The sequence below is a fragment of the Pseudoliparis swirei genome, chromosome 23 (assembly GCF_029220125.1).
Source record: "Pseudoliparis swirei isolate HS2019 ecotype Mariana Trench chromosome 23, NWPU_hadal_v1, whole genome shotgun sequence".
NCBI lineage: Eukaryota > Metazoa > Chordata > Actinopteri > Perciformes > Liparidae > Pseudoliparis > Pseudoliparis swirei.
Genome location: NC_079410.1, coordinates 4,283,454 through 4,296,089, shown reverse-complemented (window position 1 = coordinate 4,296,089; position 12,636 = coordinate 4,283,454). Strand labels below are relative to the sequence as shown.

The 12,636-nt window shown below is 38.3% G+C and overlaps 3 long non-coding RNA genes across 8 annotated transcripts; all 3 read left to right on the top strand.

Moving 5' to 3' along the window:
* Positions 1–1,505: 1,505 nt before the first annotated feature.
* On the top strand, positions 1,506–3,585 carry LOC130188873 (uncharacterized). 2 transcript variants are annotated; one of them, XR_008830673.1, is made up of 4 exons: positions 1,507–2,092; positions 2,610–2,655; positions 3,221–3,406; positions 3,557–3,585. It is a non-coding gene; the product is annotated as an uncharacterized LOC130188873 (long non-coding RNA). The 2 variants fall into 2 exon arrangements; XR_008830672.1 differs by lacking the exon at positions 3,557–3,585 and having other exon boundaries at positions 1,506–2,092; positions 3,221–3,501.
* A 52-nt stretch (positions 3,586–3,637) lies between these two features.
* Positions 3,638–5,378, top strand: LOC130188871 (uncharacterized). 3 transcript variants are annotated; one of them, XR_008830671.1, is made up of 6 exons: positions 3,638–3,753; positions 3,898–3,987; positions 4,240–4,314; positions 4,559–4,696; positions 4,860–4,943; positions 5,258–5,378. It is a non-coding gene; the product is annotated as an uncharacterized LOC130188871 (long non-coding RNA). The 3 variants fall into 3 exon arrangements; XR_008830669.1 differs by having other exon boundaries at positions 4,102–4,314; XR_008830670.1 differs by having other exon boundaries at positions 3,670–3,737; positions 4,102–4,314.
* Positions 5,379–7,170: 1,792 nt separating this feature from the next.
* On the top strand, positions 7,171–12,292 carry LOC130188868 (uncharacterized). Of its 3 annotated transcripts, XR_008830666.1 has the most exons (8): positions 7,171–8,010; positions 8,389–8,496; positions 8,808–8,903; positions 9,038–9,060; positions 9,248–9,302; positions 11,027–11,094; positions 11,173–11,357; positions 12,190–12,292. It is a non-coding gene; the product is annotated as an uncharacterized LOC130188868 (long non-coding RNA). The 3 variants fall into 3 exon arrangements; XR_008830665.1 differs by having other exon boundaries at positions 11,027–11,357; positions 12,190–12,291; XR_008830667.1 differs by lacking the exon at positions 9,038–9,060 and having other exon boundaries at positions 11,027–11,357; positions 12,190–12,291.
* Positions 12,293–12,636: the final 344 nt, after the last annotated feature.

The window sequence follows — 12,636 nt, the reverse complement described above, 5'->3', positions numbered from 1 at the left end:
CATATGTTGATGACGTTATACTTTCTAAAGGCATAAATAAAACAATAAATAAATTATGGAGTGCAAATGGGAAATCTGGGAATTTGAGTAAATATTGATAAGTTAAAATGGCCTCAGAGCCTGGTGTGTGTGTTGTTTTATGAACATGAAGACACTACAAATACTGTTGACTTCACGGGCAGGTAGACTGAGAGTGGAGGCGTCGCCGCGGTTACGACACCCAAGTATTAATAACTCAACCCTCTGTTTTCCCCGTGAGTTACAAAGACGTCAAAAGACTCAAAGCTACAGATCAAATATATTGTTTGCTTTTTTCTAAATATAAAGTTAGACTTTTCCCCAACAACAACAATAAGCATCATAATGCCGCCACGCCATTAGTCCCGTCATCATGGTTACCGTATAGTTACATATAGAAAACACACCTTCGCTTCCTCCTCTGCATCTCTTGCCTGACCAAGTCAAACTCAGCTCCTTCTCTTTTTTCTTTTCCCCCTCTTCCCTTACCTCATCTTTACCCCCCCCCCCCCCCCCCCCCAAGTGTAAGTTAGCGACCTTGCAGGAGGAAGAGGAGGGATGCCAGAGACCTGCCGTCTCTCTCCGCCTGTGTCCTTATCTCTCGGACGTAAACACAGATTCCCTGATTGTCCTCTTCAAACAGCTCCCGACTAAAGAAAAGATCGTCCAATCAAAAGCCTTGAATTTCATACGCCTGTCACACCACTGGCTCACCCTGTGTGTGTTGTTGTTGTTGTTGTGCTTGCGTGTGCGTGTCCCGTACCGCACGTGGGTTTTAGTACACAGCAGAATTAAACCCCAAAATTGGTGTGAAGCGGATCCACAAAGTGTTTTGTTACGCCGAAAGGGAAGGAAGGAAGGAAAGCGGCTGACTTAATTGATGAGTTTATGATTAGTTGTTGGAGATAAAGGAAGGAATGATGGAAGGAAGGAAGGAAGGAAGGAGAGAAGGAAGGAAGGAAGGAAAAAAAGAATGGAAGGAAAAAGACTGTAAGGAAGGAAGGAAGTGATGAAGAAAGGAAGGAAGGAAGGGGAAAATAATAATGGAAGGACGGAAGGAAAAAATAAATGATAGGAAGTAAGGAAAAAAAAGAATGGAAGGAAGGAAGGAAAGAAGGAAAAAAGAATTGAAGGAAGGAAGGAAAAAGGGAAAAAACAATGTAAAAAAAGATCCTAATTTTACGGAAAATAACTCTAAATATTTACAGTATTTTTCTTTCTTTTTAAATTACATACAAAACTCTGTGAAATTACAGACATTATCTTTAAATTAACAACCCAACTGTTAATTTAAGTTTTATGCTCATAATACAAAATAACATTTTTTTCCCATTTTTGTAAAGAAAAATGACTATTATTAATACAGTATTTTTACCGTTTTCTTAAATGACATACAAATTCATGTAAAACAACAATTATTACCTGTAATTAAAGGTGGAGCTCCTTATATGAAGGTTTATGTCCATACTAACAATTTAACGATTTTCTTTGTAATTTTAAGGCAGATCATATTATATTTATATTAATGTGTACTTTTACATTCAAACTCTGTAAATCTGAATCTAAATGTAGCTAACTTTTGTCATTACATTAAACATATTGCATTTTTTTAAGAGTACAAAGTAGAAGAAATAATAGGTTTTGATACTTGTTCTTTATAGGAGCATTATAGGGCGACCGTGAGTATTTGTCCAGTGTCGGTGTCCCGGAGCGAGACATCTAACTTCTAACTGTAAGTCGCTTTTGGATAAAAGCGCCAGCTAAATGCATGTAACATGCTTGAAAGTTTCAACCTCAAGAGAGCAGTGCAGCAGAAACTTGCCATATAGGATTTAGTGTCAACTAGAAATAAGACCGTCACAATGGCAATGACCACCACGAGCGGAGTGCGAAGCATCCCAGATAGCAGTTGATCCTATCCGCCCTCCTGTCGCACTCGGTTTGGTCATGCCACCGGATCCGCGCACCATCAGACAGCGTTGTAACTGCGGTGGATGCTCCAAGTTGTTGCCCTTCGACTTTTCAAACTGGTATTTTCAAAACTGCAGCTCTTTGCGCCAGAAGTACGAGTTAGGTAAGAGTTGAATTGTGTTGCTACTGTCGAATTATGGCTCGTTTTCTTAAGAGTTCCCTCCTCTTTTGGCTGCCGCTAACATTGCTTTGTGAAGTTTGAGGTATTGTTAGACTCCAACGTAAATAAGTTATTACCGTAACATCCCGGTTTTAAAAGAGAAAATCGTATTTAATCACACACAGTTGGTGATGGTGTATAAGCTGATGTTGCTACTGCACGTGTCCCCTCTGCCAGGGCTGGTCCAGCTAACTACCAGGTGTGGTTCTCATGGAGCTATCTTCTGCAGCTAGCGCTGAATTGTCAGTGGTTAGGTTACTTAAGCTCCAACCCAAGGGTGCGCGATGGAAGCTGAGCGAGCTAACCGCTAGCCCGCGAGCTAATAACGAGCGCTAGCTCGCGAGCTAATAGCGCTAGCTCACGAGCTAATAGCGGCGCCAGCACAGACCTGTTTTAATTTAATTCTGCATGTATTGAGTTCTCAACACGTAACTTAGAATTTGCAATGTCATCCTCACAGTTGTACAGAAGTGACAACACTGTTGATCGCCATCTCTACAATTCAGGTAAGCACACATTCTTTGGAAGGAAATGTTTTCACAGCAACTTAAAGACACATCTGAGAGGGAACCGTATAACCTGTTTAACTTTATAATGACCAGATTTGTATTAATTCATTAAAATACTATCTTAATAGCGTAGTGTTTGTTAGGATCTGTGTGTTTTATGTTGAAGTCCCTGTCTCGTTTCCTGTTTCCCTGCTCTTCCCTCCCTGTGCTTGTCTGTTTCTTTCCTGATTGTTTCCAGCCACGCCCTGATTGTTTCCACCTGTGTCTCGTTCCCCTGTGTATTTAATCTGTGTCCTTCTGTTTGTCTGGTGTCAGATCGTCTTTTTTCGTTCCCGTGTGGTGTTGTCCGTGTTCCTGCACTGAGAATAAACTCAGTTTTTCGTGAAACTCCTGCTGCGTTTGGGTCCTCCACACCACGCATCCGTAACAGTGTTTTTATAAAAATGACTTGACATGCTATATAAGCACTACAAATTAATACAATTGAGAACAAATAGATATTGTATATTTCCTGAAAGAATAGATGCATTTCAAACATTGTTTGTATTTTGGTTTGTTTTAGATAAAATGAACAGAAAGAATGGGCCTGTCTCCAGCTCCACCATTAGACGGAGGGTCCGTCAAGATGTTTTGACTACATCACTGTGATTGATGGGAAACTGAATACAACTTTGACTGTTCAGTAAAGTTTCTTCTCTTCAATGTGTATAACACGCCTATTATTGCCGTTTAATCTCTTTTTTTTACGGTATACCTCGTGTTGTCAAACACACATTTTCATACTCCTGGTTATTAAGAACTTTAATAGTTGCAAAATATTATTTTTCAAAGTTCTTGGAACAGAAGGTTATATTTCTGTGACAAGTGACACTGTTTGTTTCTTTCCTCTGTAATTCAGGATGTTCCACTTCATAGAATTCTTGACTAACAAAACGGTAGCAGTAGTGCCACAAAGCTATACCAGCTTTGTGGCACTACTACTACCGTTTTGGCCGAATTATCCGAGGGACGAAAGGGTGGACAAGGCTGTCAGAAGCGCCGAACAACCTGGACCAGACTGGCAGACACGTGACGTCAGAGTAATTGGATCATGCGGTATTATATTAATATTGTATTAATTGGCCGTTTTAAACGGATATAAAAATCACTTTGTTATATATGTTGGAAACAACATTTTAATCACATTGTTCTGTTTATAATTCTGTACTTTTCATTGTGTTTATGTGACTTAATTTTTAGATAATTACTTGGTGGAAATATGTCTTGAGACACATCAGATCTCCAGTCAGAAGAGGAGGCAATTCCTAAAAAGAGGAAGCCAATGCCGGTGTGAGTAAATGTGTATACATTTTATTCTTTAGAACACTTTTACCTTAATAAAATAAAGCGTCTGTCATTCATTTTTATAGTATGACCAATTAGTTTTTTTCTATCTCTTTCTAGCCATTTCTATGGAGACTCGGATGGAGACAGTGAAAATGAAAATTCCCCCCACAAAACAGGGGTCCAACCACTAGCGGGACAGTTGTCCCTCCAATCATTGCCTCCTCCTAACTATTCCATGTACTCCATAACCAGCAGGACAGCGAACACGCCAGGGGGACACGCCCACCTGGCGAGGGGTGTGGTGTGGTTCAGACACCATTGCCTGCTGTGGTGAGCAACACCTCAAACGGCTATGGGATTCAAATTGAACCTTTTAATCATTTAATTTTTTCAAATGTTAACAATTGTTAATTGGATACAAGACATGCAATACACACTGTCACATTGAATCCAAGTGAATATGATTATTATGATTGCATTAATTAAATTGTATAAAACTTGATATTTCCATATTTTATGTAAAATCTCTTAATCGTTACATTTTTTAACTTTTTCTAATGGTTTTTTTATATAGCTGTTCCAGTTCAAATCCTAGGCATGCTGGAGACAATTACAGAGGTGAGAGACCCGGTTCCGTTTCCGTGTACCACAATGGAGGAAGTGGACCTTTTTGAGCAACGGCTCAAAGATCCCGTCAACATTCTAATGAGTGGTGAGTTTTTTTGTTTTAAGAATCTCACGCAAAGCTGATTAAAATCTATTGTATGTAATTAACACTAGACAATACCATGTTTGATGGAAATGTTTTTTCAAACATTCTGTAAAGTATCAAATATTAATCGTACTTTTTCGATTTCCTCCCTGGCAACGATCAGACGACATGATGCCAAACGTGGAACATCCTCGAATGAATGGAAAAAAATTATTCTGTCAAATGACATCTAAGACTTTGCTCCTGCGTAAGTAACTCATATTTAATTAAAACAATTTGGATTCACCCAGAGGTCTTGAGTAGTGTTCAAACTTACGAATAACCATCTTTCCCAGATCTTTTTTTAACAGTGCTAAATAAAATGTTTGAATTGCAACTTTATTCTCTACTTGGGTAAATGTTACTCGACTATATCTTTACATAATAGTTATATGATATATTGGCTCTAAATATAGCATAGCACACCTTAAGTGCCAGACAGCTACTAGATTTTAGACTGCATTTCTGCTCTATGTTGCACTGAGGATTCATGAGATTTTGTATCTGCTTGTGTGATTACAGATGCCGTCAGAAAGAATCATGCCACACATGCATCCACTGATGAACAGATTCTAAAGCATGCCATTAGGTGGTTCAACCTGGCAGCAAACCGGGGTAGCTCCAGGAGGCGTGCTACTGTCGACATCCCCACACTGAACAGAATTAAAATATATATTTATATTTTTATATATAATATATATATATATACACACACACCAGTTCTCAGTTGGAAGTTCCACCATTCACTTGAGGCCACTGCGACCTATTCTCTGGGAGAATTGTGGTATTTGGGTTAGGTGGTCGGTATTTATGGTTGTATTAGTTGTAGCTCTTGTGTTCTAATGTGAGCTATAGTTTTTACTCCATATGTATGTGTGTATATATTGTCTCGAACTAATTATAAATAAATATGATTCATACATGTACAAGAAATAATTTGATGTCCTTTTAATAAACTGTTTTTGATATTATTTCCGATTGCATTTCTTTTTTCCCCATTGATGCATATTAAATATATGTCGGTATGTAAAGTAATTGATCCGGGCCAAATGAGCTGCTTTATGGAAGGATCCAAATTGAATGAATATGGGTGCATACGGCTGTACATCTAGCCACTGATCCGGAGCCTATGATGCATCCGGGAGGGAGTCAGTTTGCTATCTGTGATATTAATTGTGTTACATTGAACTGGAATAGGCCTTTACTGTTCAAAATATTGAAAATGACTGCTATGAAAAACATTTGATTTCCACATTCCAAGTTGTGCAAGTAAAAAATAGAGGGTGAGTTTGGCCTGTATTATAGAGATTTATGCCCACATGGACACTTCCAGGCCGGTTAAATTAACTGGGTTTGCCCTAACGACGGAGGCCCGATTCTGCCATAGTTGCTTGCTACTTTGGGCGTCCTTTAGCCGGCAAAAACAGTAACCTTTGCCCATGTGATTGAGGCCCAGTGCTGCTATAGTGCATGCAGTCTTGGGCATCCACACAACGGTGAAAGAGGGGGAGTTTAGCCCTAAGAAAGTAGGCCTTGTGCTGCTGCAGTGCATGCTGTCTTGGGCATGCGTAATTCAGCCAAAGACTGCATTTAGCCGGGGGAATTGAGGACAGCAGTTTCTTTATCCGAGAAACAGCGTTGTTGGCTGCCTTTAATTCAACCTTTTCAGCCTGGACGCAGAGCTCAAGTAGTCTTGAATGTGCCTCCAAAAATGTATGGTATTTGCGGGGTTAAATCAGCCTTTTCATCGTTTTGACGCAAATTGGCAGAGATCCCGAAGTTATACTCAGCCAATTTAGCCTGGAGATGATGCTGTAGTGCATTATCAAACTGCACAATTACTGTTGAATCTACCTTGCTTCCATAGACAACTAAAATACTTTAAAGACATTCACTGTCTACAGTGAGCAGTTGAACAATTAAAATGTACATTGTCCCATATAAAGGATGGCTAATGGCCTAACTACTTTGGCCAACACCTTGGATCTGCTGGATTTGAGCTATGCAGAAGAATAAAGACAAGAAGAGGGGGAAATGGCTTCGCAATGGATTGACTTGCTACATGCGATTAAAAGTTTGAAAACATGTTGCAACTTGTATGGGATAATGGCCATGTTGGCAAATGAGTGTTGCTGTGGGCAAAGGCTGAACTCTAAACCAACCTGCCGCATAACACTGCAACACAGTTAGGGAAATGACATTGTCATGTTTGCACAGTTGGCATTTTGGTGGTTCTAAAGGAAAGGTCAGGGATTTGTTAAAATGCAAGAGGGTCATACTATGGGCCATCTGAATGTAAATAGAATGTCACCATGATATCAATCCAGCGATAAGCAATATATGCAGTGATTATTGTTGATTGTTCCATCTCAATTGCCGTCATCAGTCCTCATTTGGGTTATTGTGCACTAAAACTATTGGCACTAAAACTTTTTTTAAATATTTGGGTGCTTCATTTTCTTTAATTAAAGAACCACTAAACACTGGGCCTCTACTTGTGTGTTCTTGTGTTGAGGCTAACCGGGGAAATAATAGTAATAATACAAATAATAATCTACCACTTCTGAGTAGACTCAATGTAGAGGAAACGCTTCATATGGATCAATGTGTTGGAGTTCTGTTGACTGTAGACTAGTAAGTATACTACAAAGGAATTGAATGACCAACCGTCGCCCCTCTCAGCCGGCCTTAAAAACATACTAAGTGTGGAAATATATATATATATAGCCTACCATGTGTCTATGTGTGTTTGTGTTAACCTATAGGTATTATTACAACTTTACCATATAGTATTTCATTTGTATTCATACACTGCAATGGAAAGAGTTAATTGAATATACCAGCCTATAAATACAACTAAATACAGACATTTCTTTAGTTTCTTTCAAAACAAGTCATCTTTTTCTATATTTGTTATGTTACCACGCTAAAACCATTGCTATTGGCTGTCTCCCCACGTTGCTTTGAACATGATTGGATAATCTGCCTGTCACTCAGAGAACTGGCCAATGAGAAATGTCCGCGCCGCGGATTTGAAATTACGTCTGTTTGAGCGGGAAGCCGCAGCGGGGCAGGCGCTACTCGGCAGGTCTGCTAGTGTCTGCTGTTGACCTACCTGCATTATTACCTGAAGTATTTTACATATGCCTGCGATTTTAACTTGTGGGATGTCAACGGAGAAAGAAAGACTGGGACACAGAGGAAGGATCATACGGGATGTGGTGACCAGCAAAGTTACGTGAATTGATATCCTGCAAAATTATTGAAGATATCAGGTAAGAAAACATTTTCACTGTTACTTTCTGAAACAACCTTATGTAATTTTCTGTTTAGCATAGTTTAAACATATTTCATTTAGACATATGGAAACAAATTAATCATTTTACATGTTTAAAAGTAATGTTATTACATTAAAATCAGTTAATTAGTGTGTTCAATACAGTTCATAATGGATTAAATAATGCTATAGGTGGATAAACGGACTGTTACAAAGAGTTTGATTAGCTAGTTAAGTAAACTAGCTTCAGGTAACGTTAGCTTGTTGGCATGATTCTGTCTCACAACCAGAAAAACATACTTGAATGTGGTTTAGGGTGGGTGACATGGATATAATTGACAGTATTCTTCACTTTTTCGAACCGTACTGCACACAGCACTGGACCCTGAGCAGTGCATGGCCTGCAAGATCATGAGAAGGCTGAAGAACCAGGAGTGACAAGATACCACTGGATGGTGGGGCACATAATTCCACTCAGGGACAGGTAAGCAAACAGACAAGACATAAGAGAGATAGGATTTGTTCTTACAAAAAACAATATAAAACAGCAAACATGTGCATTTAAACAGAAACAATACACACATACATACTGTAAAAATGTGTTGTGTTCATTTAAGAAGCCTGCTCAAAACAAATGCATGCATGAGTTAGTCTAAGTCAGACTGGGAAATAAAGCCTCTAATTTTTATAAATGTTTCTGAGTTGGAAAAAGGCACCTTGGTGATGCTGGTGATATGATTCTTAAAACTGAGTTCACCTTCCATGGTCACTTATAGGTTTGTGATTTGTTTTTAGTGATCTGAAAATGTCTGTTTACCAACGGTCCCCATCCAACCTGACAGAGCGTGTGAGGATCTGCAGAAAAGAATGGCAGAACATCCCCAAATCCAGGTGTGTAAAGCTTGTCGCGTTTTATCGAAGAGACGAGGCTTTAACCGTGCCAAAGGTGCATTAACTAAGTACCAAGTAAAGGGTCTGAATATGTATGTCAATGTGATAATTCAGTTTTCTCTTTTTTATTGCAGGGTATTGAGTGTAGATTGATGAGGTAAAAATTAATTCAAATGATTCTATCATAAGGTTGCAACATAACAAAATGGGAAAAAAGTGAAAAAGTCTGAATACTTTCTGCATGCACGAAATATGTGGTGGCAGTTTTTTTCTGATTCATTTTCACATTACCCTTTTCAACACTGATAATAGCTAATTACACGAAACTTTCTTATATTTTTCAGCTCAATAAGGATTGGAACAACATTGACGGGGGGAAACACCCAAAGTCCATCACTCGTAAGTATCCACTGCAGCATATATAAAAGATATTAGTCCATTTGAACCACTATTGCAAAACCTTACATTGTGATTAATATTAGATATGATTTCTCAAGTACTTTAATGATCTGAGCAAAGCACTTTTTTAAGACAGTTCTTCCACTGGCCATAAAAAAAACTGAGGAGCTTTTCCTTGGCCTTCCTTTGAGTTATACGGTGGCCCTGAGAGGTCAGGGCACTGCAACTTAATAAAACATGCTAATCGACAAAACACAAGCAAATTAAGAAAACAACTTCATCAAATTGACAGCACATGTGCAGCATTTAGAAAAAGCGCTGCAAATTCAGACGACACAACACGGTACAGAAAAGCGCTGCAAATTAAGAAAAAGTGTTTCAAGAGGACACTAAATCGTGATGAACACAACTTGGACAGGCTTGCTGTTGCTATGGTTTGTTACTCATGAAGTTATTGAAATCGGGTATTGTATCATCTGTTTACGTTGTGGACCTACAATATGCTACTGCTCTACTCACGGAAAGTGAGCTGCATGCACCTCGCAGGACCTTGCAGAGCGGAAAAGCTGAATTATATCAGTCATTCTGATTATTTCTGAGGAGATTTGACAGATTTTAAACTGTACTATCCGGTTTAACAGTGTGGACAGACAGCCTGTAGCCTGCATCATATTCATGTAGGCATTATTAGACAAAAAATATACAGGCGTATAGTCTACAGTAAGCCAAGCATTCCCATGAGACTTCTTTCCTTGAAAATCCCCAAACAGACCACTATTACCTTACCTGAAATGAACATACCTCGTACTACTATCACCACCATAAAGTTATTGCTTATATGGTTATTATGCAAGCTACAGTTAACGTAACTTTTAAATTTTGAAGATGAGGTCATATGAGATTGAATTCTGCTTTTCGCTCTGCAAAGTCCTATGAGTTGCGTGCAGCGGTCACTTTACGTGCAGAGTAAAGCAGCAGCAAAAGTCAGTTCCCAACATAAACAGATGGTATACGGAGCCGACGTCACTTCAATAACTTCACGAGTCTCAAACTAGCAGCAACAAACATGTTCAAACCGTGCTCAGCACCATTGTCCTTTGGAAACACTTCTGTTTCTGTATTTATGCATGTTTTCTAAATACTGGACATGTGTTGTCAAATTGCTAAAGTTTAATCTTAACTTGCCTGTGTTTTGTCTTTTTGCATGTGTTTTCTTAAGTGGCAGTGTGTTGATCTCTCAGGGCCACCGTAGAGTTAGCATACTTTTCAAAGACATGTCGTCATCATTATCATCATCTACCCTTTTTTTATTTCTAAAGGGGCATTGAGGAAAAGACCCTCAGACATGTCACAATATAATTATCGGTGGTTGGTTTGATCTAGATGTATCAATTAGCTTTTTTGTTGTTGTTTAGCTACAAGTGTGTTTACCTTGCTATGATACATCTGTGAAACGTGCCCATTGTTGTGAATCCACGTCTTTCTTCTTTTCGTGATTCACATGTTTCTGATGGAAGTGCTAAGACATGCACTGCGTGCAGCTTTAAATAGGTAGTCATTTAATTACTATCATTCTCAAAGCTGACTGTTCAGATTGACAGAATGTCAATTGGTACAGACAATTTCAAAATAGTTAGTTTAAGTTTGTTTAAAGGAATGGGAAGAAATGAAAGCCAACTTTCTCAGGACTTTCCAGTGAATTTGTTTGTCCTTCTTCCCCCCAGATGCACCGAGGATCTGGCTGATTACTGGAAATTTGGAAGATTGTTCTTTATCTGCACTGTCACTTCTGGTAAATATTTATGAAGAAGAAATATACTTTATTAATCCCCAAGGGGAAATTAGTTCTCTGCATTTAACCCATCCTTAGTTATTAAGGAGCAGTGGGCTGCAGTGATGCGCCCAGGAAGCAACTGGGGGTTCAGTGCCTTGCTCAAGGACACTTCGACTTGCAACTAATGGGGAGAGCCGGGATCGAACCGACAACCTTGGGGTTGCAGGACGGCCCTCTTACCCCACTGAGCTACAGCCGCCCACAATTATGGACCTTTTGTGGTATGTTTTGCTTTCACTTATCAACTGATAGTGAATAATTGGTTGATTTTGAAAATGTACATTAAATAAAATGTTTTAAAATCAATATTGGTGTGTACTTTATATGTAATTCAGTTTCTAACCCCTACTTTAATTGAAACATTGAATGTTTTGTAGATGTTTCAATGTATTTAGATTTTTCACAGTAATCTCAAAAGCTTATATTTCATAATAATTGAACACTTGTAATAGTACAGGAGAAATCTGTAAAATCACAGTATTTCACTGCAAAACCTTTATAAATATCATTTTATTGAAGGTGTTTGATTGTAATAATATAGGAAAGATCTGTAAAATAACAGTATTTCACTGCAGAACCTTGAGAAATATCACTTTATTGAAGGTGTTTGATTGTAATAATATAGGAAAAATCTGTAAAATTACAGTATTTCACTGCAGAACCTTTAGAAATATGACTTTATTGAAGGTATTTGACTGTAATAATATAGGCAAAATCTGTAAAATTACAGTATTTCACTGCAGAAGCTTTAGAAATATCACTTTATTGAAGGTATTTGACTGTAATAATAAAGGAAAAATCTGTAAAATAACAGTATTTCACTGCAGAACCTATAGAAATATCACTTTAATTAAGGTGTTTGATTGTAATATTACAGGAAAAATCTGTAAAAAAACAGTATTTCACTGCAAAATCTTTAATGAAAATTACTGTAAATTTATGGTTTTCGTCCTTTATTTGAAGTAAGGTATTTTACCTTAAATTTACGGTTTTTGTTTGGCAGCCGTAGCTGCCACTCATTTGACCTTCTTTTTACGGGTTTTTTTCTTACAGTGTGGAAGGAAGAGAAAGAAGGACAAAAAGAATGGAACAAATGAAGGAAGGAAGGTTAAAAAGAATGTAAGGAAGGAAAAAACAATGGAAGAAAGGAAAGAAGGAAAAAAAGAAGAGATTCAAAGAAGGAAAAAAGAATGGAAGGAAGAAAAAAAAGAATAGAACAAAGAAAAGAAAGAATGAAGGATGGAAAGAAGAATGGAAGGAAAAAGGAGAAGATATTTCTTTCTCCTCCTCCTCTCCCCCCGTCTCTTTGAGATGCTTCAGAAGATAACAGGGTCAGGGGATGAAGGGATGCACAGTTGGAAGGCAAGAGAGGAGGAGAAGAAGGAAAATAAATGATGGAGGAGGAGGAGGAGGAGAGTCAAACAAAGCTTGACACAACAGTGAGAGAGTGACATCGTTTTTCCCTGTGTGAGATAATGGTGTGTGTACATGTACGTGTGT